The sequence below is a fragment of the Pleurodeles waltl genome, chromosome 7 (assembly GCF_031143425.1).
Source record: "Pleurodeles waltl isolate 20211129_DDA chromosome 7, aPleWal1.hap1.20221129, whole genome shotgun sequence".
Taxonomy (NCBI): Eukaryota; Metazoa; Chordata; class Amphibia; order Caudata; family Salamandridae; genus Pleurodeles; species Pleurodeles waltl.
Window position 1 is genome coordinate 948,917,006 of NC_090446.1, and position 24,918 is coordinate 948,941,923.

A 24,918-nucleotide genomic window follows, 5' to 3' on the forward strand; every position below is an offset into this window, starting at 1 on the left:
AGATGTCCCACTGCATGCTGAAGGACGCAGAAATACAGCAAACAAGCCTTGCTAGCTGCAAGGGTCATGGTAGAGGTTTTTCGGTGCTGCTGGGGACCAGGAAGGACCAAGATGTGGCCCCTTGGAGGAGGAGACAGAGGGGGCGCTCAGCAACTCAGAGAGCCCCCACAGAAACAAGCAGCACACTCAGAGTACCGGAGCAGGCACTTAAAAGATTTGTGAACCAGAGCTGGCTCAGAGTCACAAAGGAGGGTCCCATGACGTCGGAGTCCAACTCAGAGGGTTGAGCACTACAGGATAGAGTGCTGAGGACCCAGGCTAGGCTGTGCATGAAGGAATCCTTGGAGGAGTGCACAGAAGCCGGAGCAGCTGCAAATCATGCAGTAGACAGGTTTGCAGTCTAGCTTGGGGAGGCAACGACTTACCTCCACCAAACGTGGACTGAAGGATCACTGGACTGTGGGACTCACTTGGATAGAGTTCCTGTGATCCAGGGACCACGCTCGTCAGGATGAGTTGGGACCCAGAGGACCGGTGATGCAGTCTTTTGGTGCCTGCGTTAGCAGGGGGAAGATTCCGTCAACCCACAAGAGATTTCTTCTTGGCTTCCAGTGCAGGGTGAAGGCAGACAGCCCCCAGAGCATGCACCAACAGGAAACAGTCGAGAAAGCTGGCAGGATGAGGCGCTACAATGTTGCTGGTAGTCATCTTGCTACTTTATTGAGGTTTTGCAGGTGTCCTGGAGCAGTCAGCGGTCGATCCTTGGCAGAAGTCGAAGAGGGAAGTGTAGGAAAGTATGATCTTCCCAGGCATGTTACCCCCATATTTCACTGTATATATGTTGTTTTAGTCTATGTGTCACTGGGACCCTGCCAGGCAGGGCCCTAGTGCTCGTAAGTGTGCCCTGTATGTGTTCCCTGTGTGATGACTAACTGTCTCACTGAGGCTCTGCTAACCAGAACCTCAGGGGTTATGCTCTCTCTGCTTTCCAAACTGTCACTAACAGGCTAGTGACCAATTTCACCAATTCACATTGGCATACTGGAACACCCTTATAATTCCCTAGTACATGGTACTGAGGTACTGTAGGAAAGTACCATCTTGCCTGGCATGTTACCCCCATATTTCACTGTATATATGTTGTTTTAGTTATATGTGTCACTGGGACCCTGCCAGCCAGGGCCCCAGTGCTCATAAGTGTGCCCTGTCTGTGTTACCTGTGTTATGACTAACTGTCTCACTGAGGCTCTGCTATTCAGAACCTCGGTGGTTATGCTCTCTCATTTATTTCCAAATTGTCACTAACAGGCTAGTGACCAATTTCACCAATTTACATTGGCATACTGGAACACCCTTATAATTCCCTAGTATATGGTACTAAGGTACCCAGGGTATTGGGGTTCCAGGAGATCCCTATGGGCTGCAGCATTTCTTGTGCCACCCATAGGGAGATCTGACAATTCTTACACAGGCCTGCCAGTGCAGCCTGAGTGAAATAACGTCCACGTTATTTCACAGCCATTTACCACTGCACTTAAGTAACTTAAAAGTCACCTATATGTCTAACCTTTACCTGGTAAAGGTTGGGTGCTAAGTTACTTAGTGTGTGGGCACCCTGGCACTAGCCAAGGTGCTCCCACATTGTTCAGGGCAAATTCCCCGGACTTTGTGAGTGCGGGGACACCATTACACGCGTGCACTATACATATGTCACAACATATGTATAGCGTCACAATGGTAACTCCGAACATGGCCATGTAACATGTCTAGGATCATGGAATTGTCACCCCAATGCCAATCTGGCATTGGGGAGACAATTCCATGATCCCCTGAGTCTCTAGAACAGACCCGGGTACTGCCAAACTACCTTTCCCGGGCTTTCACTGCAGCTGCTGCTGCTGCCAACCCCTCAGACAGGTTTCTGCCCTCCTGGGGTCCAGCCAGGCATGGCCCAGGAAGGCAGAACAAAGGACTTCCTCAGAGAGAGGGTGTTACACCCTCTCCCTTTGGAAAAAGGTGTCAGGGCTGGGGAGGAGTAGCCTCCCCCAGCCTCTGGAAATGCTTTGATGGGCACAGATGGTGCCCATCTCTGCATAAGCCAGTCTGCACCGGTTCAAGGATCCCTCAGCCCTGCTCTGGCGCGAAACTGGACAAAGGAAAGGGGAGTGACCACTCCCCTGACCTGCACCTCCCCTGGGAGGTGCCCAGAGCTCCTCCAGTGTGCTCCAGATCTCTGCCATCTTGGAAACAGAGGTGCTGCTGGCACACTGGACTGCTCTGAGTGGCCAGTGCCAGCAGGTGACGTCAGAGACTCCTTCTGATAGGCTCCTTCAGGTGTTGCTAGCCTATCCTCTCTCCTAGGTAGCCAAACCCTCTTTTCTGGCTATTTAGGGTCTCTGCTTTGGGGAATTCCTTAGATAACGAATGCAAGAGCTCATCAGAGTTCCTCTGCATCTCTCTCTTCACCTTCTGCCAAGGAATTGACTGCTGACCACGCTGGAAGCCTGCAAAACTGCAACAAAGTAGCAAAGACGACTACTGCGACCTTGTAACGCTGATCCTGCCGCCTTCTCGACTGATTTCCTGGTGGTGCATGCTGTGGGGGTAGTCTGCCTCCTCTCTGCACTAGAAGCTCCGAAGAAATCTCCAGTGGATCGACGGAATCTTCCCCCTGCAACCGCAGGCACCAACGAACTGCATCACCGGTCCTCTGGGTCTCCTCTCAGCCCGAGGAGCGAGGTCCCTTGAACTCAGCAACTCTGTCCAAGTGACTCCCACAGTCCAGGGACTCTTCAGTCCAAGTTTGGTGGAGGTAAGTCCTTGCCTCCCCATGCTAGACTGCATTGCTGGGAACCGCGTGTTTTGCAGCTACTCCGGCTCCTGTGCACTCTCCGAGGATTTCCTTTGTGCACAGCCAAGCCTGGGTCCCGGGCACTCTAATCTGCATTGCACAACCTCCTGAGTTGTCCTCCGGCATCGTGGGACTCTCTTGTGCAACTTCGGGTGAGTACCGATTCACTCCAATTTGTAGTGCCTGTTCTGGCACTTCTGCGGGTGCTGTTTGCTACTGAGTGGGCTCTTTCTCTTGCTGGACGCCCCCTCTGTCTCCTCACGCAATTGGCGATATCCTGGTCCATCCTGGGCCACAGCACCATCCAAAAACCCTAACCGCAACCCTTGCAGCTAGCAAGGCTTGTTTGTGGTCTTTCTGTGGGAAAACACTTCTGCACGACTCTTCACGACGTAGAACATCCATCCTCCAAAGAGGAAGTTTCTAGCCCTTGTCGTTCTTGCAGAATCCTCAGCTTCTACCATCCGGTGGCAGCTTCTTTGCACCCACAGCTGGCATTTCCTGGGCATCTGCCCACTCCCAACTTGATCGTGACTTTTGGACTTGGTACCCTTGTTCCACAGATACTCTCGTCTGGAAATCCATCGTTGTTGCATTGCTGGTGTTTGTCTTTCCTGCCGAATTCCGCTATCACAACTTCTGTGCTCTTTGGGGAACTTAGGTGCACTTTGCACCCACTTTTCAGGGTCTTCGGGTGGGCTATTTTTCTAACCCTCACTGTTTCCTTACAGTCCCAGCGACCGTCTACGAGGTCACATAGGTTTGGGGTCCATTCGTGGTTCGCATTCCACTTCTAGAGTGTATGGTTTGTGTTGCCCCTATACCTATGTGCCCCCATTGCATTCTATTGTGACTATACATTGTTTGCACTGTTTTCTATTGCTATTACTGCATATTTTGGTATTGTTTACATATATCTTGTGTATATGTGCTATCCTCATACTGAGGGTACTCACTGAGATACTTTTGGCACATTGTAATAAAAATAAAGTACCTATATTTTTAGTAACTCTGTGTATTGTGTTTTCTTATGATATTGTGCATATGATATAAGTGGTATAGTAGGAGCTTTACATGTCTCCTAGTTCAGCCTAAGCTGCTTTGCCATAGCTACCTTCTATCAGTGTAAGCTGCTAGAAACACCTCTTCTACACAAATAAGGGATAACTGGACCTGGCACAAGGTGTAAGTACCTCTGGTACCCACTACAAGCCAGGCCAGCCTCCTACAGGGTGCACCTTGGCTAGAGCATATTTTGAATAATTTTGTGTCTGACATGTTACATCAGTACTTGGTAGACTCAGATCTGACCTCTCCCCAAGAATTGGGAAAGAAGGCAGACATATGTGTCAGAACAAGAGTGAGCAGAAAAGCTCATACAGGTAGTGACAAGGATGGAAAGAAGATAAAAAGCATTCTGGGTCTTCATCAGGCCCACAAAAATCATTTGGGGGAGGTGGGTCCAAATCCTCTTCTAACAATCAAAAGAAGCCATGGTATTATTTATGTAAGAAAAAAGGCCACTGGGCAAGTGATTCCACTTGTCCAAATAAAAACACCCAGGCTCCCACCACCACAACCCCAACTGTATCCTCTAGTGCCCCTAGTAATAGCAGTGGTGGTGGGAAGAATACTACAAATAGCCAATCAAAGGGTGTAGCTGGGCTCACCATTGGTAATGTAGTTGGGGTTGGTCTTGTTAGGGAGGCTGTTTTAGTCTCTGATGGTGGTATTGCCTTTGCCACCTTGGTTGCTTGTCCCCTTAATATAGATAAGTACAAGCAACTTCCCCTAATAAATGGTGTTGAGGTAGAGGCCTACAGGGATACAGGAGCCAGTGTCACTATGGTGATTGAGAAACTGGTTCACCCTGATCAACACCTACTTGGTGAGCAGTACCAAGTGACTGATGCTCATAACACTCTTAGCCACCCCATGGCTGTTGTGAATCTCAACTGGTGGGGTGGGAGGGGGGGGGGGGTTACTGGTCCAAAGAAAGTTGTGGTTGCCATTGATTTACCGATAGACTGCTTACTAGGCAATGATTTAGAGACATCAGCTTGGGCTGAAGTGATGTTGGAGGCTCATGCAGCAATGCTGTGCATTCCAGGGCATATCTTTGCTCTCACAGGGGCTCAGGCCCAGAAGCAAAGAGGACAGGGAAGCTTGGATCCTGGAACAATGGACCAAGTGCTCCCAAAAGCTAGGGGTAGAAAGGGTAAATCCTTGACCACAATCCCTCCCTCTCCAGAAGATTCCCCTTTTGAGGAAGAGGCATCCTCTCCCTGTGCAGAACCTACACTAGATGAGCTAGCAGCATACATTGCTGAGCTTTTGGGTGCAGGGGGGCCTGCCTGGGATGAGCTGAGTGTGGCACAGTAGACCTGTCCCACAGTAGAGGGCTTAAGACAGCAAGCTGTCAAACAGCAGAATGGGGATATTACTGATAGCCATAAAGTCTATTGGGAAGATAACCTCCTCTACACTGAGTCAATGGACCCTAAACCTGGAGCTGCCAGGAGATTGGTCATCCCTTTGCAGTATAGGGAGTTTCTTCTGACTTTGGCACATGATATTCCTTTGGTTGGGCATTTGGGCCAGAGTAAAACTTAAGACAGACTTGTTCCATTGTTTCACTGGTCTCATATGTGAGAAGACACTAAGGAGTTGTGTTACTCTTGTGTGACCTGCCAAGCCAGTGGTAAAACTGGTGGCACACCTAAGGCCCCCTTAATTCCACTTCCAGTGGTGGGGTGCCCTTTGAAAGGGTAGGGGTTGACATAGTTGGCCCCCTTGACCCTCCAACAGCTTCAGGCAATAGGTTTATCCTTGTGGTAGTGGACCATGCCACTAGGTATCCTTGAAGCAATACCCTTAAGGACCACTACAGCTCCTGCAGTGGCAAAAGCCCTCCTGGGAATCTTTTCCAGAGTGGGTTTCCTTAAGGAAGTGGTGTCAGACAGAGGTAGTAACTTCATGTCTGCATACCTCAAAGCTATGTGGAAAGAGTGTGGTGTAACTTACAAGTTCACTACTCCTTATCATCAAACAAATGATATGGTTGAGAGGTTTAATAAAACTCTCAAAGGCATGATCATGGTACTCCCTGAAAAACTCAGGAGGAGATGGGATATCCTGATGCCATGCCTCCTTTTTGCTTATAGGGAGGTACCCCAAAAAGGAGTGGGCTTTAGCCCCTTTGAACTCCTCTTTGGGCACCCTGTAAGAGGTCCCCTTGCTCTTGTAAAGGAGGGTTGGGAACAACCTTTACAAGCTCCCAAGCAGGACATTGTGGACTATGTACTTGGCCTAAGATCTAGAATGGCAGAGTACATGAAAAAGGCCAGTAAAAACCTTCAGGCCAGCCAAGAGCTCCAAAAGCAATGGCATGACCAGAAGGCTGTCCTGACTCATTACCACCCAGAACAGAAGGTGTGAGTATCGGAGACTGTGGCCCCAAGTGCACTCCAGGACAAATGGAGTGGACCCCATCACATAGTAGAAAAGAAAGGTGAAGTCACCTATTTGGTAGACCTGGGCACTGCCAGGAGTCCCCTTAGGGTGCTCCATATCAATCGTCTAAAACCTTATTATGACAGGGCTGACCTAACCCTGCTCATGGCAACTGATGAGGGGCAGGAAGAAGAGAGTGACCCTCTCCCTGACCTCTTCTCCACCACTGAAGCTGATGGCTTAGTGTAGGAGGCTGGCCTGGCTTGTAGTGGGTACGAAGCGGTACTTACACCAGGTCCAGGTATCCCTTATTAGTGTAGAGGGGTGTCTAGCAGCTTAGGCTGATAGAAAAGGTAGCTTAGCAGAGCAGCTTAGGCTGAACTAGGAGACGAGTGAAGCTCCTACAGTACCACTGGTGTCATATGCACAATATCATAAGAAAACACAATACACAGATATACTGAAAATAAAGGTACTTTATTTTTATGACAATATGCCAAACTATCTCAGTGAGTACCCTCAATATGAGGATAGCAAATATACACAAGATATATGTAAACAATACCAAAATATGCAGTAATAGCAATAGAAAACAGTGCAAACAATGTATAGTCACAATAGAATGCAATGAGGGCACATAGGGATAGGGGCAACACAAACCATATACTCTAGAAGTGGAATGCGAACCACGAATGGACCCCAAACCTATGTGACCTTGTAGAGGGTCGCTGGGACCGTAAGAAAACAGTGAGGGTTAGAAAAATAGCCCACACCAAGACCCTGAAAAGTGGGTGCAAAGTGCACCTAAGTTCCCCAAAGAGCACATAAGTCGTGATAGGGGAATTCTGCAAGGAAGACCAACACCAGCAATGCAACAACAATGGATTTCCTGATGAGAGTACCTGTGGAACAAGGGGACCAAGTCCAAGAGTCACGATCAAGTCGGGAGTGGGCAGATGCCCAGGAAATGCCAGCTGTGGGTGCAAAGAAGCTGCCACCGGATGGTAGAAGCTGTGGATTCTGCAAGAACGACAAGGGCTAGAAACTTCCCCTTTGGAGGATGTATGTCCCACATCGTGAAGAAGCTTGCAGAGGTGTTTCCGTGCAGAAAGACCGCAAACAAGTCTTGCTAGCTGCAAGGGTCATGGTTAGGGTTTTTGGATGCTGCTGTGGCCCAGAAGGGACCAGGATGTCGCCAATTGCGTGAGGAGACAGAGGGGGCATCCAGCAAGACAAAGAGCCCACTCAGAAGCAAGCAGCACCCGCAGAAGTGCCGGAACAGGCACTACGAACTGGAGTGAACCGGAGCTCACCCGAAGTCACAAAGGAGGGTCCCACAACGCCAGAGGACAACTCAGGAGGTCGTGCACTGCAGGTTAGAGTGCCGGGGACCCAGGCTTGGCTGTGCACAAAGGAAATCCTGGAAGAGTGCACAGGAGCCGGAGCAGCTGAAAATCACGCGGTTCCCAGCAATGTAGTCTAGCATGGGGAGGCAAGGACTTACTTCCACCAAACTTGGCCTGAAGAGTCACTGGACTGTTGGAGTCACTTGGACAGAGTTGCTGAGTTCAAGGGACCTCGCTCGTCATGCTGAGAGGAGACCCAGAGGACCGGTGATGCAGTTCTTTGGTGCCTGTGGTTGCAGGGGGAAGATTCCGTCGACCCACGGGAGATTTCTTCGGAGTTTCTAGTGCAGAGAGGAGGCAGACTACCCCCACAGCATGCACCAGCAGGAAAACAGTGGAGAAGGCGGCCGGATCAGCGTTACAAGGTCGCAGAAGTTGTCTTTGCTACTTTGTTGCAGTTTTGCAGGCTTCCAGAGCAGTCAGCGGTAGATTCCTTGGCAGAAGGTGAAGAGAGAGATGCAGAGGAACTCTGATGAGCTCTTGCATTCGTTATCTCAAGAATTCCCCAAATCAGAGACCCTAAATAGCCAGAAAAGGAGGTTTGGCTACCTAGGAGGGAGGATAGGCTAGTAAGAAAGGTAAGAGCCTATCAGAAGGAGTCTCTGACGTCACCTGATGGCACTGGCCAATAAGAGCAGTCCAGTGTGCCAGCAACACCTCTGTTTTCAAGATGGCAGAGGTCTGGGGCACACTGGAGGAAGGAAATCCTTTGTTCTGCCTTCCTGGGCCAGGGCTGCCTGGACCCCAGGAGGGCAGAAACCTGTCTGGGGGGTTGGCAGCAGCAGCAGCTGCAGTGGAGACCCTGGAAAGGCAGTTTGGCAGTACCCGGGTTCTGTGCTAGAGACCCGCGGGATCATGGAATTGTCTGAATTCCATGATCATAGACATGTTACATGGCCATGTTCGGAGTTACCATTGTGACGCTATACATGGGTAGTGACCTATGTATAGTACTGTACACACGTGTAATGGTGTCCCCGCACTCACAAAGTCCGGGGAATTTGCCCTGAACAATGTGGGGGCAACTTGGCTAGTGCCAGGGTGCCCACACACTGAGTAACTTTGCACCCAACCTTCACCAGGTGAAGGTTAGACATATAGGTGACTTATAAGTTACTTAAGTGCAGTGGTAAATGGCTGTGAAATAATGTGGACGTTATTTCACTCAGGCTGCACTGGCAGGCCTGTGTAAGAATGGTCAGATCTCCCTATGGGTGGCAAAAGAAATGCTGCAGCCCATAGGGATCTCCTGGAACCCCAATACCCTGGGTACCTCAGTACCATATACTAGGGAATTATAAGGGTGTTCCAGTATGCCAATGTGAATTGGTGAAATTGGTCACTTGCCTGTTAGTGACAATTTGTAAAGCAGAGAGAGCATAACCACTGAGGTTCTGTTTAGCAGAGCCTCAGTGAGACAGTTAGGTATCACACAGGGAACACATACAGGGCACACTTATGAGCACTGGGGCCCTGCCTGGCAGGGTCCCAGTGACACATAGACTAAAACAACATATATACAGTGAAATATGGGGGTAACATGCCAGGCAAGATGGTACTTTCCAAAAGCACCTCCTTGGCGATGGCTGTCAAAGTGCCCTCTTCTGGTGGGCGCTTACCTAAAAAGGACACACGGAAATGAAACACAGAGGTCAGGCACTGGCCAAACATAAACAGCTGACTATATGTCCACTATGGGACAGACAGTGCAAACGGACTAACAGCACATACACACGCAGCATGTCAGGAACCCTGGCCCATCCAGGGTCAGAGGTGCACACATGTATGCTGCCAACACAAACCATTACACACATCCATGGCACCCAATCATTCTACTCACTTGTACCTCTGGCCATCCGTAGAGCTTGGCGTACAGGGGAGGACCCCGTCCGCAAGCCTCTCCAATTGCTCTTGGGTGAATGCCAAGGCCCTTTCCCCTGCAACACGTGCCACTTCCATGACCAGAGGCAGGACACAGCAGTACACTCAGTGGAGTACCTGCTTGCACGAGATCAGGGAGTCAAGTGAAGTTGGGGTGACGAGTTCGCGTACGCACCGCGGCGGTGTGCACTGTCACGGCCGGCGGCGATAAAGATATGCTAGGATTCCCCATTGACATCCGTGTTAACCAATGAACTTGCGCACAGCGGTAAACACCGCCTTACACTGTTACGTCAACCTCTAGCGGTATGAGGTCACTTCCACAACGACAGTTCTGGATTACATGGGGCAGACATTTTGGCAAAAACTACGCATTTATAAAAACTCACATCTGCGCAATGCAGGCCCTACTGTTCCCCATACATACATAGGTATGTGACAATTAACATTACCTCACCTGACAAGCCCTGATCTATCATTGTGGTCAAGTTGATGTTATGTCATACACATTATGCATTTGTGTCGCGAAAATCAAGCCAGCAGTGCTCAATGACTGACAATGTGTGCCCATGTATGTGTGTTCCTCACACATGTTTCCAACTCCTCCTAGGTACAGACCCTTGTGGCGAGGAAGGGCCCCATTGGTGTACAGACCACTTGTGGATTTGCAGACCATGGTTGAGCGTAACATCATTATCAATTACAGACTCACCAGTGCAACTATTCTTGAACTTTGTGCATTACTGGATCCTGCACTGACTCCGGCAAATTTTAATCAGCATGCCATCGCTACTGAAGTGCAGGTGCTTTCTGCACTCCATTTCCTGGCCACTGGCTCATTGCAAGTGACAGTGGGCATGGGTGCTGGTTTTTCACAGCCAATGTTTAGCATTATACTGACAAGATTCCTGAATGCATTTGTACGACACATGCAGTCCTATGTGAGGTTTCCCCAAAGTACTGACCTCCCTGCCATCAAGTCGGACTTCAATGCCTTTGCCAACATACCCCATATGTAAGGTGCCATCAATGGCACCCACATACCTATAATCCCCCAAGAGTAAGTGAACAGGTGTACAGAAACCGTAAGAACTTTCACTCCATGAATATTCAATTGGTGTGTACTGCAGACCAGTACATCACACATGTGAATGCCCTGTTCCCTGGTTCAGTCTATGATTCATTTGTGCTGAGGAACAGTAGTGTGCCACAAAAGATGGAACAACTAGAAGAGGACAGAGGGTGGATCATAGATAGGTGATTCTGTCACTTGTTGCCACCTTGCAGACAGACAGCCTGTCTGCCTCTGAGGCTTGCCATTTTAAGTTGTGTTGTTAACCTTTTTATAGATGATTCTGGCTGTCCCAACTTGCATTGGCTCCTGACACTACTGAGGAATCCTGGAACAGATGCAGAGAGGAATTACAATGAGGTCCATGGACGTACTAGGAGAGTGATAGAGCGTACAATAGGTCTCCTGAAGGCTAGATTTTGTTGTCTACATATCTCTGGCGGTTCCCTGGCCTATGGGCCTGAAAAGGTGTGTAGAATAGTGGTGGCCTGCTGCATGTTGCACAATGTGGCTGTGAGAAATTCTATCCCCCTCTTGGAGGAGGAGACTGCTGTATATCCAGACCAGATTCCTCAGAGAGGGGACGAGAGTGATGGTGATGATGAGGAAGGGGAAGATGTAAATTCCAGGACCCAACTGATACAACTTTACTTCTAGTAACTATGTGGGACAATTGGATGAGATTGGTGTCTGTGCATCATAATGTCTGTGTGCCTTGTCATCTGGGGGGGGGGGGATATACTAATTGCCACTGTGTCCAGGTCTGCATAGGACAGAATACAATTTAGTGTATTTTTTCTAAACATATTTGGGCACAACAACATGTAAGGCGGGTGGTGCATTTCATACAACGCAGATACAAATAAAGGGGTTATCAACCAGTTGCACCCATACTTCACTTTGTTCACACATAATGACAGGGGACATTGTAACAGGTGTGATATGTGTTTTATTTGGTGCAGGGATCACATTGTGCAAATTACAGTGATGGCAGTGGGTCAATGGTGGTTCTCCAAAATGGCAACATGGTGGCAGCATTGTTGTCAGTATTGTTAGGTCCATCCATGCGTACATGAGATTTTAATTATTGTTAGCACTGTTTGGTGGTTGAATGAGTGGGATAGTTGGTGGACAGTTTTTTGCAGAGTCACTTCTTAGAGGGGGCTGTTGTAATTTAGTAGTAATATTTTAAGGTAGCAACATGTAATTACATATAGGCAGATTTTATTAGATTAGAGGTTATGACATATTTAAATATAAGTGGTACGTTCCCCCTCACCTTCCCTTTTGAATGGAATGTTCTGACTGTTAGGTAGAGGAGTTCACAATAGAATGTTGGAAGAGAGAGCTGAGAGAAGAGGAGATGTGAAGAGCTGATGAGGAGAAGTGGAGATGAAAATAAAGCGTGATTCTAAAGAACCATTGATCTCTTTTCATTATAACACTGGCGACGAGGGTGGGATAGATTGATTTTCTTGACCTTCCCTCTCAGAAAAGGTCGCTGTTCATAACCTGTGCTTGCCTCTCATGAAATAATGCTGGTAAAAGACACGTTTATTTTCCTTTCCTTCCAGGAATATCTGTCATGTGATTGATTGTGTCTTCTTGACCTTTCCTCTCAGAAAAGGTTCATAATGTGCACAGGCACAGCTCTTTCCTGCTTGTGGCATTGTGGGAAATTTACTGTTCTCAGGGCTTTTCCTCTAAATCGGCTGCAACACTAGACTGTGCATTTTCTTTAATGTCTTCATAAATATGCATTCAACTGTTACTATTTAGATTTAATAACGTGATGATTGCTATATTTATTTTCTAACTTTTTAATGTTTATAGTTTCACTTTGAGAATACACTTGATAGTACATAGTAATTGCTATATTTTATACATACATAACTATTTAAATCACACTATCCTTTAGAAATGGCTGCAGCGGGCATGTCCCAGCCAATTCCATTTTTAAATGAAACTGGAGAACCTAACATCCCATGGAAAGAATGGTTCAAAATTTTTGAATCATATTTAATTGCCATTGGTGGAGATAAATTCAACCCACTCAGGAAACAACACATATTGTTACACAATTTAGGGACGCATGGCAGAAAGATTTATGATACGTTACCTGAACCTGATTTTCCAGATGGACAAATACAGGATGATTATGTCACCACATATACGAAATTGGAAAAACAGTTCGGAGACAGAGTAAATGTGGTCTTAGAACGTCATAAATTTTTCTGTCGTTCCCAAGGCAAACAAGAGAGTGTGACTAATTACGTTGCTGCTCTAAGGGGATTGAGTACATTATGTAACTTTGGGAATCTTAGTGACTCACTGATTCGAGACCAAATACTCCGTTGTACTAGTAATGTAAAAATTCAGGAAAAATTACTACAAAAACAACCTGATCTGCAGGAAGCAGTGGAAATAGCAAAATCCATTGAGCACACACAGCTATGTTTACAAGAAATCAGATCTCCTTCTGCTTCTTCTGATCAAGTTGCAGAGATTAAGGTAAATGCAGAAGAAGAAAAAGTTATGAAAATTAAAACTGGAGGTAAACAACCTATAAAAACCACTAATCCTACAACAGGATTAAAATGTTACCGCTGTGGGAGCAGCACTCATTTGGCGAACTCTACCTTTTGTCAAGCCAGGACAGCCATATGTAGGAAATGTAATAAAAAAGGCCATTTTGCCAGAGTGTGTAGGGAGGTGTCTAAATTTGATAAACAATATGAGCATAAAAAGGTAGATGATTCTCAAGAAGTTAAAAAGATAATACTGCAGGTTAAAAAGGAACAGGAAAATTATTTTCAATATCCTCAGTTGTAGGAAAGTACCATCTTGCCTGGCATGTTACCCCCATTTTACACTGTATATATGTTGTTTTAGTTGTATGTGTCACTGGGACCCTGCCAGCCAGGGCCCCAGGGTTCATAAGTGTGCCTGAATGTGTTACCTGTGTTATGACTAACTGTCTCACTGAGGCTCTGCTAACCAGAACCTCAGTGGTTATGCTCTCTCATTTCTTTCAAATTGTCACTAACAGGCTAGTGACCAATTTTACCAATTTACATTGGCTTACTGGAACACCCTTATAATTCCCTTGTATATGGTACTGAGGTACCCAGGGTATTGGGGTTCCAGGAGATCCCTATGGGCTGCAGCATTTCTTTTGCCACCAATAGGGAGCTCTGACAATTCTTACACAGGCCTGCCACTGCAGCCTGAGTGAAATAACGTCCACGTTATTTCACAGCCATTTTACACTGCACTTAAGTAACTTATAAGTCACCTATATGTCTAACCTTTACATGGTAAAGGTTAGGTGCAAAGTTACTTAGTGTGAGGGCACCCTGGCACTAGCCAAGGTGCCCCCACATTGTTCAGGGCCAATTCCCCGGACTTTGTGAGTGCGGGGACACCATTACACGCGTGCACTACATATAGGTCACTACCTATATGTAGCTTCACAATGGTAACTCCGAATATGGCCATGTAACATGTCTATGATCATGGAATTGCCCCCTCTATACCATCCTGGCATAGTTGGCACAATCCCATGATCCCACAGGTCTGTAGCTCAGACCTGGGTACTGCCAAACTGCCTTTCCTGGGATTTCACTGCAGCTGCTGCTGCTGCCAACCCCTCAGACAGGCTTCTGCCCTCCTGGGGTCCAGCCAGGCCTGGCCCAGGATGGCAGAACAAAGGACTTCCTCTGAGAGAGGGTGTTACACCCTCTCCCTTTGGAAAATGGTGTGAAGGCAGGGGAGGAGTAGCCTCCCCAGCCTCTGGAAATGCTTTCATGGGCACACATGGTGCCCATTTCTGCATAAGCCAGTCTACACCGGTTCAGGGACCCCTTAGCCCTGCTCTGGCGCAAAACTGGACAAAGGAAAGGGGAGTGACCACTCCCCTGACCTGTACCTCCCCTGGGAGGTGCCCAGAGCTCCTCCAGTGTGCTCCAGACCTCTGCCATCTTGGAAACAGAGGTGCTGCTGGCACACTGGACTGCTCTGAGTGGCCAGTGCCATCAGGTGACGTCAGAGACTCCTTCTGATAGGCTCCTTCAGGTGTTGCTAGCCTATTCTCTCTCCTAGGTAGCCAAACCCTCTTTTCTGGCTATTTAGGGTCTCTGTCTCTTGGGATTCCTTATATAACGAATGCAAGAGCTCATCCGAGTTCCTCTGCATCTCTCTCTTCACCTTCTGCCAAGGAATCAACTGCTGACCGCGCTGGAAGCCTGCAAAACTGCAACAAAGTAGCAAAGACGACTACTGCAACTCTGTAACGCTGATCCAGCCGCCTTCTCGACTGCTTTCCTGGTGGTGCATGCTGTGGGGGTAGTTGGCCTCCTCTCTGCACTAGAAGCTCCGAAGAAATCTCCCGTGGGTCGACTGAATCGTCCCCCTGCAACCGCAGGCACCAAAGAACTGCATCACCGGTACCCTGGGTCTCCTCTCAGCACGACGAGCGAGGTCCCTTGAATCCAGCAACTCTGTCCCAGTGACTCCCACAGTCCAGTGACTCTTCAGTCCAAGTTTGGTGGAGGTAAGTTCTTGCCTCCCCACGCCAGACTGCATTGCTGGGAACCGCGACTTTTGCAGCTACTCCGGCCTCCATGCACTTCCGGCGGAAATCCTTTGTGCACAGTCCAGCCTGGGTCCACGGCACTCTAAACTGTATTGCACGACCTCCTAAGTTGTTCTCCGGCGACGTGGGACTCCTTTGTGCAACTTCGGGTGAGCACCGTTTCACGCATCCTCGTAGTGCCTGTTTCTGGCACTTCTGCGGGTGCTGCCTGCTGCTGAGAGGACTCCTTGTCTTGCTCGACGCCACCTCTGTCCCCTGACGCAATTGGCGACATCCTGGTCCCTCCTGGGCCACAGCAGCATCCAAAAAACACTAATCGGACGATTTGCAGCTAGCAAGGCTTGTTGGCAGTCTTTCGGCGGGAAAACACTTCTGCACGACTCTCCACGGCGTGGGGGATCCATCCTCGAAGGGGAAGTCTCTATCCCTTGTCGTTCCTGCAGAAACCACAGCTTCTACTGTCCAGTAGCAGCTCCTCTGCACCCACAGCTGGCATTTCCTGGGCATCTGCCCATCTCCGACTTACTTGTGACTTTTGGACTTGGTCCCCTTGTTCCACAGGTACCCTCGACTGGAAATCCATCGTTTTTGCATTGTTGGTTTGTGTCTTTCCTGCAGAATTCCCCTATCACGACTTCTATGTCCTTGGGGGAACTTTAGTGCACTTTGCACTCACTTGTCAGGGTCTTGGGCTATTTTTCTAACCCTTACTATTTTCTAATAGTCCCAGCGACCCTCTACAAGGTCACATAGGTTTGGGGTCCATTCGTGGTTCGCATTCCACTTTTGGAGTATATGGTTTATGTTGCCCCTATCCCTATGTGTCCCCATTGCATCCTATTGTAACTATACATTGTTTGCACTGTTTTCTAAGACTATACTGCATATTTTTGCTATTGAGTATATATATCTTGTGTATATTTCCTATCCTCTCACTGAGGGTACACTCTGAGATACTTTGGCATATTGTCATAAAAATAAAGTACCTTTATTTTTAGTATATCTGTGTATTGTGTTTTCTTATGATATTGTGCATATGACACTAGTGGTACTGTAGGAGCTTCACTCGTCTCCTAGTTCAGCCTGAGCTGCTCTGCTAAGCTACCATTATCTATCAGCCTATGCTGCTAGACACCCTATACACTAATAAGGGATAACTGGGCCTGGTGCAAGGTGCAAGTACCCCTTGGTACTCACTACAAGCCAGTCCAGCCTCCTACATTGGTTGTGCAGTGGTGGGATAAGTGCTTTGAGACTACTTACCACTCTTGTCATTGTACTTTTCATAAGAGAAAAATATACAAAACAAGTTCAGTGTATGTACACCTTACCAAAACATTTTGCATTTCTTTTCTCACTTCTTTTCTAAATTGCTGAAAAGTACTTCTAAACTTTCAAAAAGTTCTTAAAAAGTTTAAAAAGTTTTTTTTCTGTCTTTCTAAAAGTTCTGAAAACTTTTTTCTCTTTTTCTATCACTTAAACTCTTTCTAAAAATGTCTGGCACAGGCCAAAATGTTGATCTGTCCAAACTTGCATATGACCACCTTAGCTGGAAAGGAGCAAGGAGTCTCTGTGTAGAAAGAGGTTTGAGTGTAGGCAAGAATCCTTCCTTGGAATTGTTGCTTAACATGCTTAGAGAACAAGATAAGGCCAGAAGGGCCCCATCTGTTGACAAAGTAGCCAATGGTTCCCAATCTGATCCAGGGACTCCCCTAGGAAAAGATTCAGGAAAGAAACGTCATAGCCTGCCCATTACTAGACAGTCTAGCATAGTTGGTAATGATGAAGAGGTACACCATACAGAAAGTGTTATCTCACATCATAGCAAGAGTATTGTTTCTCACCACAGTAGAAGTGATGTTTCTGTTAACCAAGCTGTTAGGGTGCCTTCTGTAAGGGATAGGTCTCCTTCTGTCCATTCTCACCACACTTCTGTTTCAAGGAATGTCCCTCCCAGCCACCCTGATGACAGATTGTTAGAAAGGGAGCTCAATAGATTGAGAGTGGAACAAACCAGACTGAAGCTGAAGAAGCAACAGCTGGATTTGGATAGACAGTCCTTAGAAGTAGAGAAGGAAAGACAGAAGTTGGGTTTAGAAACCCATGGTGGCAGCAGCAGTACTCCCAATAGTCATGCTGCAAAAGAGCATGATTCAAGGAATCTGCACAAGATAGTTCCCCCTTATAAGGAGGGGGATGACATTAACAAGTGGTTTGCTGCACTTGAGAGGGCCTGTGTTGTACAGGATGTCCCTCAAAGGCAGTGGGCTGCTATCCTATGGCTATCATTTAGTGGAAAGGGTAGGGATAGGCTCCTTACTGTGAAAGAAAGTGATGCCAATAATTTTACAGTTCTTAAGAATGCACTCCTGGATGGTTATGGCTTAACCACTGAACAACACAGGATAAAGTTCAGAGAGACCAAAAAGGAGTCTTCACAAAACTGGGTTGATTTCATTGACCATTCAGTGAAGGCCTTGGAGGGGTGGTTACATGGCAGTAAAGTTTCTGATTATGACAGCCTGTATAACTTGATCCTGAGAGAGCATATTCTTAATAATTGTGTGTCTGATTTGTTGCACCAGTACTTGGTGGACTCTGATCTGACCTCTCCCCAAGAATTGGGAAAGAAGGCAGACAAATGGGTCAGAACAAGGGTGAACAGAAAAGTTCATACATGGGGTGACAAAGATGGCAACAAGAAGAAGGATGGTAAGTCTTCTGACAAGGGTGGGGACAAAACTAAAAATGAGTCTTCATCAGGGCCACAAAAACACTCTGGTGGGGGTGGTGGGCCCAAATCCTCTTCAAATCAAAACAAAGAAAAGAAACCATGGTGCTATTTATGTAAAATAAAAGGCCATTGGACAACAGATCCCAGTTGTCTAAAGAAAAGCACCAAGCCTCCTACCACTACAACCCCTACTGCTACACCTAGTGTCCCTACTAATAGCAGTAGTGGTGGGAGCAAACCTACTAATAGCCAATCCAAGGGAGTAGCTGGGCTCACTTTTGGTAACTTAGTTGGGGTTGGTCTGATTAGGGAGACCACAGAGGCTGTGTTAGTCTCTGAGGGGGCTATTGATTTAGCCACCTTGGTTGCTTGTCCCCTTAACATGGATAAGTACAAGCAACTACCCCTAATAAATGGTGTTGAGGTTCAGGCCTACAGGGACACTGGTGCCAGTGTGACTATGGTCCTAGAGAAACTGGTCCACCCTGAACAACACCTACTTGGTCACCAGTACCAAGTAACCGATGCTCACAACAACACACTTAGCCACCCCATGGCTGTTGTAAATCTCAACTGGGGGGGGGTTACTGGTCCAAAGAAAGTTGTGGTAGCCTCAGATTTACCTGTAGACTGTCTACTAGGAAATGATTTGGAGACATCAGCTTGGTCAGATGTGGAGTTGGAGGCCCATGCAGCAATGCTGGGCATCCCAGGGCATATTTTTGCTTTAACCAGGGCTCAGCCCAAAAAGCAAAAAGGACAGGGTGACTTGGATCCTGGAACAATGGACCAAGTGCTCCCTAAAGCTAGGGCTAGTAGAAGTAAAGCACTACCTACTATCCCTCCCTCTACAGTGGATTCTACTTCTGAGGAAGAAGAATTTCCACCCTGTGCAGAACCTACACCAGAGGAGCTGGAAGCAGACACTGCTGAGCTTTTGGGTGAAGGGGGGCCTGCCAGGGAGGAGCTGAGTGTGGCACAGCATACCTGTCCCACACTAGAGGGTCTAAGACAGTAAGCTGTCAAACAAGCTAATGGGGATGTCAGTGACTCTCACAGAGTTTACTGGGAGGACAACCTCTTGTACACTGAAGCAAGGGATCCTAAACCTGGAACTGCCAGGAGGTTAGTGATTCCTCAGGAGTACAGAAAGTTCCTCCTAAATCTAGCCCACGACATTCCCCTAGCTGGACTTCTGGGACAAATGAAAACTTGGGACAGGCTTGTTCCCTTGTTTCATTGGCCTAGAATGTCTGAGGACACCAAATAATTTTGTAAGTCCTGTGAAACCTGTCAAGCCAGTGGCAAGACAGGTGGCACCCCAAAGGCACCCCTTAATCCACTGCCTGTGGTTGGGGTTCCCTTTGAAAGGGTAGGGGTTGACATAGTTGGCCCCCTTGACCCTCCTACTGCTTCAGGCAATAGATTTATCTTGGTGGTAGTGGACCATGCCACAAGATATCCTAAAGCAATTCCTTTAAGGACCACTACAGCACCTGCAGTGGCAAAGGCCCTCCTGGGAATATTTTCTAGGGTGGGCTTCCCAAAGGAAGTAGTATCAGACAGAGGAAGCAATTTCATGTCTGCTTACTTAAAGGCCATGTGGAAGGAGTGTGGTGTGACTTACAAGTTCACTACACCCTATCATCCACAAACAAATGGACTGGTGGAGAGATTTAACAAAACTCTCAAAGGCAAGATTATGGGACTCCCTGAAAAACTCCGCAGGAGATGGGATATCCTTTTACCATGCCTCCTTTTTGCCTACAGGGAGGTACCCCAGAAAGGAGTGGGCTTCAGCCCCTTTGAACTCCTCTTTGGACACCCTGTTAGGGGTCCACTAACACTTGTCAAGGAGGGTTGGGAACAACCTTTAAAAGCTCCAAAGCAAGATATTGTTGATTATGTACTTGGCCTCAGATCAAGGATGGCTGAGTATATGAAAAAGGCCAGTAAAAACCTTCAGGCCAGCAAAGAGCTCCAGAAGCAATGGCATGATCAGAAGGCTGTTTTGGTTCAGTACCAACCAGGGCAGAAAGTGTGGGTCTTGGAGCCTGTGGCCCCAAGAGCACTCCAAGATAAATGGAGTGGACCCCACATAATTGTTGAAAAGAAGGGTGAAGTCACCTACTTAGTTGACTTAGGCACTGCCAGGAGTCCCCTTACGGTGCTCCATGTCAATTGCCTGAAACCCTACTATGACAGGGCTGATCTCACCCTGCTCATGGCAACTGATGAGGGACAGGAAGAAGACAGTGATCCTCTACCTGATCTCTTCTCTTCCACAGAACAAGATGCTCTAGTGGAAGGTGTAGTTTTGGCTGATTGTCTTACTGCTGAGCAGAAAGACCATTGCAGAAATCTCCTGGGTCAGTTTTCTGAACTCTTCTCTACTGTGCCAGGTACCACTTCTTGGTGTGAGCACACTATAGATACTGGAGACAGCTTGCCTGTCAAAAGTAAGATCTATAGGCAGCCTGACCATGTCAGAGACTGCATAAAGCAAGAGGTGCAGAAAATGCTAGAACTAGGAGTGGTTGAGCACTCTGAAAGTCCATGGGCTTCTCCTGTGGTACTTGTACCAAAACCTCATTCCAAGGATGGAAAGAAGGAAATGCGGTTTTGTGTAGACTACAGAGGTCTCAACTAGGTAACCAAAACTGATGCTCACCCTATACCCAGGGCAGATGAGCTCATAGATACACTGGCATCTGCCAAGTATCTAAGCACTTTTGACTTGACTGCAGGGTATTGGCAGATCAAATTATCAGAAGATGCTAAACCTAAAACTGCATTTTCAACCATTGGAGGCCATTACCAATTCACAGTAATGCCTTTTGGATTGAAAAATGCACCTGCCACTTTTCAAAGGTTGGTGAACACAGTCCTGCAAGGGCTGGAAGCTTTTAGTGCAGCATATCTGGACGATATAGCTGTCTTTAGCTCCAGTTGGGATGATCACCTGGTCCACCTATGGAAAGTTTTAGAGGCCCTGCAAAAGGCAGGCCTCACTATCAAGGCTTCAAAGTGCCAGATAGGGCAGGGGAAGGTGGTTTATCTGGGACACCTTGTTGGTGGGGTACAGATTGCACCACTTCAGGGGAAAATCCAAACTATTATAGATTAGGTTCCCCCTACTACTCAGACTCAGGTGAGAGCCTTCCTAGGCCTCACTGGGTATTACAGGAGGTTCATTAAGAACTATGGCTCCATTGCAGCCCCTCTTAAGGACCTCACATCCAAAAAGATGCCTAAAAAGGTATTATGGACAGCAAACTGTCAGAAAGCTTTTGAGGAGCTGAAGCAGGCCATGTGCTCTGCACCTGTACTGAAAAGCCCTTGTTACTCTAAAAAATTCTATGTCCAAACTGATGCATCTGAATTAGGAGTAGGGGCAGTCCTATCACAACTTAATTCTGAGGGCCAGGATCAACCTGTTGCTTTTATTAGTAGAAGGTTGACCCCTAGAGAAAAGCGTTGGTCTGCCATTGAGAGGGAGGCCTTTGCTGTGGTCTGGGCACTGAAGAAGTTGAGGCCATACCTGTTTGGCACTCACTTCAATGTTCAGACAGACCACAAACCTCTACTTTGGCTAAAACAAATGAAAGGTGAAAATCCAAAATTATTGAGGTGGTCCATATCCCTACAGGGAATGGACTATACAGTGGAACATAGACCTGGGAGTAGCCACTCCAATGCAAATGGACTCTCCAGATATTTCCACTTAGACAATGAAGAATCATCAGGTCATGGCTAGTCTTATTGTCCTTCATTTGGGGGGGGTTGTGTAGGAAAGTACCATCTTGCCTGGCATGTTACCCCCATTTTTCACTGTATATATGTTGTTTTAGTTGTATGTGTCACTGGGACCCTGCCAGCCAGGGCCCCAGTGCTCATAAGTGTGCCTGAATGTGTTACCTGTGTTATGACTAACTGTCTCACTGAGGCTCTGCTAACCAGAACCTCAGTGGTTATGCTCTCTCATTTCTTTCAAATTGTCACTAACAGGCTAGTGACCAATTTTACCAATTTACATTGGCTTACTGGAACACCCTTATAATTCCCTAGTATATGGTACTGAGGTACCCAGGGTATTGGGGTTCCAGGAGATTCCTATGGGCTGCAGCATTTCTTTTGCCACCCATAGGGAGCTCTGACAATTCTTACACAGGCCTGCCACTGCAGCCTGAGTGAAATAACGTCCACGTTATTTCACAGCCATTTTACACTGCACTTAAGTAACTTTTAAGTCACCTATATGTCTAACCTTTATCTGGTAACGGTTAGGTGCAAAGTTACTTAGTGTGAGGGCACCCTGGCACTAGCCAAGGTGCCCCCACATTGTTCAGGGCCAATTCCCCGGACTTTGTGAGTGCGGGTCACCATTACACGCGTGCACTACATATAGGTCACTACCTATATGTAGCTTCACAATGGTAACTCCGAATATGGCCATGTAACATGTCTATGATCATGGAATTGCCCCCTCTATACCATCCTGGCATAGTTGGCACAATCCCATGATCCCACAGGTCTGTAGCTCAGACCTGGGTACTGCCAAACTGCCTTTCCCGGGGTTTCACTGCAGCTGCTGCTGCTGCCAACCCCTCAGACAGGCTCTGCCCTCCTGGGGTCCAGCCAGGCCTGGCCCAGGATGGCAGAACAAAGGACTTCCTCTGAGAGAGGGTGTTACACCCTCTCCCTTTGGAAAATGGTGTGAAGGCAAGGGAGGAGTAGACTCCCCCAGCCTCTGGAAATGCTTTGATGGGTACACATGGTGCCCATTTCTGCATAAGCCAGTCTACACCGGTTCAGGAACCCCTTAGCCCTGCTCTGGCGCAAAACTGGACAAAGGAAAGGGGAGTGACCACTCCCCTGACCTGTACCACCCCTGGGAGGTGCCCAGAGCTCCTCCAGTGTGCTCCAGACCTCTGCCATCTTGGAAACAGAGGTGCTGCTGGCACACTGGACTGCTCTGAGTGGCCAGTGCCATCAGGTGACGTCAGAGACTCCTTCTGATAGGCTCCTTCAGGTGTTGCTAGCCTATTCTCTCTCCTAGGTAGCCAAACCCTCTTTTCTGGCTATTTAGGGTCTCTGTCTCTTGGGATTCCTTAGATAACGAATACAAGAGCTCATCCGAGTTCCTCTGCATCTCTCTCTTCACCTTCTGCCAAGGAATCGACTGCTGACCGCGCTGGAAGCCTGCAAAACTGCAACAAAGTAGCAAAGACGACTACTGCAACTCTGTAACGCTGATCCAGCCGCCTTCTCGACTGCTTTCCTGGTGGTGCATGCTGTGGGGGTAGTCTACCTCCTCTCTGCACTAGAAGCTCAGAAGAAATCTTCCGTGGGTCGTCGGAATCGTCCCCCTGCAACCGCAGGCACCAAAGAACTGCATCACAGGTACCCTGGGTCTCCTCTCAGCACGAAGAGTGAGGTCCCTTGAATCCAGCAACTCTGTCCAAGTGATTCCCACAGTCCAGTAACTCTTCAGTCCAAGTTTGGTGGAGGTAAGTTCTTGCCTCCCCACGCCAGACTGCATTGCTGGGAACCGCGACTTTTGCAGCTACTCCGGCCTCCGTGCACTTCCGGCGGAAATCCTTTGTGCACAGTCCAGCCTGGGTCCACGGCACTCTAACCTGCATTGCACGACCTCCTAAGTTGTTCTCCGGCGACGTGGGACTCCTTTGTGCAACTTCAGGTGAGCACCATTTCACGCATCCTTGTAGTGCCTGTTTCTGGCACTTCTGTGGGTGATGCCTGCTGCTGAGAGGGCTCCTTGTCTTGCACGATGCCCCTTCTGTCCCCTGATGCAATTGGCGACACCCTGATCCCTCCTGGGCCACAGCAGCATCCAAAAAACACTAACCGCATGATTTGCAGCTATCAAGGCTTGTTGGCGGTCTTTCGGCGGGAAAACACTTCTGCACGACTCCCCAATGCGTGGGGTATGCATCCTCCAAAGGGGAAGTCTCTAGACCTTGTCGTTCCTGCAGAAACCACAGCTTCTACTGTCCAGTAGCAGCTCCTTTGCACCCACAGCTGGCATTTCCTGGGCATCTGCCCATCTCCGACTTGCTTGTGACTTTTGGACTTGGTCCCCTTGTTCCACAGGTACCCTCGACTGGAAATCCATCGTTGTTGCATTGTTGGTTTGTGTCTTTCCTGCAGAATTCCCCTATCACGACTTCTATGTCCTTGGGGGAACTTTAGTGCACTTTGCACTCACTTTTCAGGGTCTTGGGGTGGGCTATTTTTCTAACCCTTACTATTTTCTAATAGTCCCAGCGACCCTCTACAAGGTCACATAGGTTTGGGGTCCATTCGTGGTTCGCATTCCACTTTTGGAGTATATGGTTTGTGTTGCCCCTATCCCTATGTGTCCCCATTGCATCCTATTGTAACTATACATTGTTTGCACTGTTTTCTAAGACTATTACTGCATATTTTGGTATTGTGTACATATATCTTGTGTATATTTGCTATCCTCATACTGAGGGTACACTCTGAGATACTTTGGCATATTGTCATAAAAATAAAGTACCTTTATTTTTAGTATATCTGTGTATTGTGTTTTCTTATGATATTGTGCATATTACACTAGTGGTACTGTAGGAGCTTCACTCGTCTCCTAGTTCAGCCTAAGCTGCTCTGCTAAGCTACCAATATCTATCAGCCTATGCTGCTAGACACCCTATACACTAATAAGGGATAACTGGGCCTGGTGCAAGGTGCAAGTACCCCTTGGTACTCACTACAAGCCAGTCCAGCCTCCTACATCAGTGTAATATTTACCTTGATGGCAGTCCAGTAACAGTTTTCGCTGACTCTTGCTCACCCATTACAATCATAAATGAACTGGATTTTAAAGGTATTGGTAAAGAAATATCCGCCAGATTGTCAAAACCAGTCATTAATCCCAAGGGT

The 24,918-nt window shown here is 47.7% G+C and overlaps 1 protein-coding gene across 1 annotated transcript in view; it reads right to left on the bottom strand.

The window, feature by feature from the left end:
* Positions 1–24,918, bottom strand: part of DNAH17 (dynein axonemal heavy chain 17) — a 7,556,186-nt gene that overhangs the window by 4,151,961 nt on the left and 3,379,307 nt on the right. The gene's annotated exons all lie outside the window — the stretch shown is intronic.